The sequence below is a fragment of the Amblyomma mixtum genome, chromosome 3 (assembly GCF_055824585.1).
Source record: "Amblyomma mixtum isolate Tamu chromosome 3, ASM5582458v1, whole genome shotgun sequence".
NCBI lineage: Eukaryota > Metazoa > Arthropoda > Arachnida > Ixodida > Ixodidae > Amblyomma > Amblyomma mixtum.
In genome coordinates, this window is record NC_143014.1 from 103345437 (window position 1) to 103349543 (window position 4107).

General features: G+C 43.8%; 1 pseudogene; it reads left to right on the top strand.

Annotated features, from left to right (window-relative positions):
• The first annotated feature begins 1078 nt into the window (after positions 1-1078).
• Positions 1079-1684, top strand: LOC149351206 (uncharacterized; annotated as a pseudogene).
• The last annotated feature ends 2423 nt before the right edge of the window (positions 1685-4107 follow it).

Here is a 4107-nt window from a genome sequence, read left to right on the forward strand (position 1 = left end):
CTCATATATATTTATCGCACGTCATTGTGCAATGAATTCGGGACATACGTCTTGTACTTCGACGCACCACAGAATAACAACGGTATATAATCGTACGCTAAATCATATCCGAGGAGACGAACACTCCATTTCGAAATCGATGGCCCGGTTTACATGTCAGGAGCCTTCGACGAAAACCAACCTATCGTGCACGACTTTCAGCGCAGCTTTTCGGAACTACGCTAAGAACGCAGAACGCGAAGTAAGAAATTAAACATGCACGCCGTCCTTCAGTTGAAATTCTTTTCAAAAGTAGGCTTGCGACGAGGTAAAGCCTTGTTCAGAACTATAATTTGGTGTCACTTTTAACTCCACACCAAGGACTTCCGCATGAATTCTTTTCAGGCTTCGTTGAATAGCCATTTTATTTCGTAGCATATTTTTGGTAGGATGATTTGCCGCAATGTTTTTTTTAGAGATTTATTAATTCTATTCTTCAAGTACTACAGATATTACTTTTGAAACGGTAGCTGTGCGTGAAACTTTCTCTAGTATGAAAAGTTCCGCAGTAATATGTCGTAACGAGAAGCTCTCGTGTTCTCCTCTACATGGTATTTCACCTAAGACTGTCAGAGTTTTTAGAATAGGCTTTTGTGTTAGAAGCGCGCTTTTTTCGGCATAGCATTGTCAACGGTGAAGTGCATCTGAATACCGCGAAGATGCACATTAGCTGGTTAGCTAATACTGAATAGTTAACGTTGAACTATTACTGTTAGGCTGCTTATTCACTCAGAAACGTGATTACCTTTGCCGCCGTTGCTCAACAAATTTGATACACTTTTCGCGCCATTAGAAAATTGCTGCCATCGTAGAGCGAACAGCGACATCTATCAAAACGAAAAAATAAAACGATTTGAACACGTGGACATCTACCCGAGTTCAAACAAACTGTTTAGAAACAGGTGAAAAAAATGCTGAACCAGGCTGCGGCTTCCTTCGTTTTCTTTGTTTCGTCTTTTGTCACGTCTTATTTATCCAATTCTTCTTTTCTCCTGGCTTCTGTCTTCTTCTTTGCTTCCTCTTCCTTTATACATGCTTGCATCGGCGTCACATCCGGTGACGATGGGGTGCCAGTCAGCCATGTTGCCGAACCACCGCCATGCCGCCTCTAGCTCACCGCTGCCTCTGTTAGCTCGCATCGTTTTGGTTCGCGTCCATCCGTAGCTTCAACATATGGTTTTGTGTACTATCCTTGGCTGCTCCAACCGTAACGTCGGCTCCAGGCTAAAGAGGAAGCTTACTAATACGAACTTCTTCCTCATGAGGTTATAGAAGGCAAGTGCGAGCTCTCCAATGCGCTCGGTACGAATCGGCGAGGGTTGTGGCTGGCTCGCATTAAGCGAGCCGATTTGGACTCCGAACCCCAGTTTAGGTTAGTGCGAAGCGCACTTCGGGACAGGTAAGTGACTTGTGCCTTGAATAAAATGTTTGCGAAAACATGGGAGCTAGAAGAATACTTTGAAGAAGGGAATGTTTTTGATTTGCAGGGTCGCCATCCGATTTGTTCGACAACACAAACCCAGACAGGTCCCCGTCACTGCACCTTGGCTACAGCACTAGACAAGCTGGTTTGGATCGTTACGAGCGCAGCGAGCAACGACGGCAGAGAAAGCGGCGTGCCGCGGCTGAGCTTTTTGTCTCGTAGACGCATCGCAGACAAGCTTCTCACCCACCCGCTGGTGAAGTGTGCCTCCTAGTGATTCGAAGGTTTTCATTTCTTCCAACGTCACAAAGGTGGACATGTAAACTAGATAGTTCCCGATATCCCCGTGGGTCACCTCAGGGAACACATATCAACGTCCATCATCATGTTGACTCCCGGTAGCAACTTATACGGACCCATACCGCCGCGCATTTTCACCTTTTCTGCGTAGCGTACGGGCGCCGATCGAACAAGTTCAGAGTAATAGCATGCACTGAATGGCTGTCCTCTGTAGAGAAGACATACCACCCGAAAGGATAAGTATATAATCCGAAGCGTCAAAGGTGGGGTAAAGCATCACAGGGCGGACGGGCAAGGACGGACGAATGGTTCGGCAGCATGGCCGCCAGAGCTTGGTGGGTGCGGACCTGACGTCATGTCCAAGCCATGTATTGTTCTTTTCTCTGGCATATGAAAGCCTTAGTTTCTGATGCGCCATGAAACCCAACGAACCCAAACTCATCTTCTGCTCTTCTTCCTCTATCTCTTCTTCTCTCTCTTGGCTTGGCTTCTCTCTTATTTGGTTTCTTCGCTTCTTCTTTCTTTTGCCTTCGTTCTTTTTTTTTCTTCTGATTTTCTTCCTACTTCTTCGCCTTTCTCATCTTCTTTCTTTGTTTCTTTGCCTTGGCTCTTGATTTGGCTTGCCTTGGCTTGTCTTGGCTTGCCGCCGATCCCCATGAACGCCAAGTTAAGGCAAACCAAGCATAGCGTTGCCAACTAATTCGAGCCGAGCCAAGCATTTTTTCGTCTTCTTTCTTTATTGACTTGGCTTGACTTGCGGATATCTACGCCCACAATAAAATGGTCTTCATTTACACGTCCACTCAAGGCGAGCTGCCATTAACGACTCTCGCTGTAAAATTAAATTCCTAGCTCTCGCCAGCTAAAAATTGTTGTGAAAAAGTCTTATTGGTCGTCTAATGTCCGGCTTAAAAGGTGTACTCTTCTATAGGTCGCCAAGAATCCCTTCTAGACGTAGGCTGCAGCAGGACCTTAGCAATCCGAACGAAGCAGGTCTGAATTCACGTTTAAGACGTCGGCTATATGACTGTTATTACGAGTCGCGTACCTGCGAGCCCTCCCAATTTTGTAGCGGGAGAGAAGAGCAGTGGGTTCACGCATCAACCTTGCACAGCGCATTTTAAAAGAATGCCGCGAGCTTGATGTTCAAGTAAACTGCTCCTGCTTGGCTTAAAAAAACAACAACATCGAAACACCGCTTTTATTATGTCAGACAAAACATGAAAACTTGCACTGCAGATGCACCTGTGCAAGAAAAAAAGACTTTACCTGTGCACAATTCAGAAGTGAATAACTGTTGACCTGTATTGTACTGGAATTTGCGATGCCTATCCAATGAAAATATAGTTACTGAACTGATTCGCGTGTTGAATTCAACACCGTTCAAATTAAATATAGCAGCTACAAAGTACGAATAAAATAAATTTTGATTACCATATGTCCAAAACAAAACAATCACACCGATTAGTCAGTGTTGCGTTTGGCGCCTTAAACAGCTACAACGGTAACAGATATCTCACATGGGCCGTCGAAACCATAAAATAATAAATAATTAGAAAACATTATTAGAACAGAATATATCGCTTTTAAAAGTGTAATCGTGTGCACAAAATGATGGACAAAACTGAAAAACACTCTTTCAGAACTATACCGAAGATTGGCGCAGGACTGTTACGACGCGTTCTTGCTATAACTAATACTCTGGCAGTAACAAATTATACTAAGCTGATAATTATAACACGGAAAGATGACAGTGCGCAATGTTGCAGAAATATACTAGATGCATATCCTTTACTGGTGAATAAAAATAAGGCCCTGCCTTGTGATAAGCCCAATATACAGTTACTTTTCTTCTTTCCGTGTGTAGAGGCGCTGTTGTAGAGGCACAAAAGGTGTTAGTGAAATGCTAGCACAACGCAATACACATTACTACTGTATATTATTACTATAATTTTCTTAAAAAGCTATACTGCTGTAATATTACACAAGTATATATAAGAAGCTAGAGATCCCATTCGGAACCTCCCAAGACGTGTTATAACTTTACTCCATTCACATTGAAGCAAGCATTACCGTGCGTGCAAAGTCTCTAGAGAAGCAGAACAAAGTACTGTCTCCATGCAGAACCTTCTTGACGCAGCGATGATTTCTTCTTCCGACGATAGCTCCTCCTTACGCCGGAAAGTCCTTGCCGGATAGGCTGGAATAAAAAAAAACAAGACAGAACAAACATTTCAGCAAAAAGCGCACTAGGAAACGTGTCGAAAATATTTTGAACCAGATTCTGAATGCACGTACTGCTAAACGTGCCAGCACAGCTGCTGCGAAATGGGCGCTTTCTATTC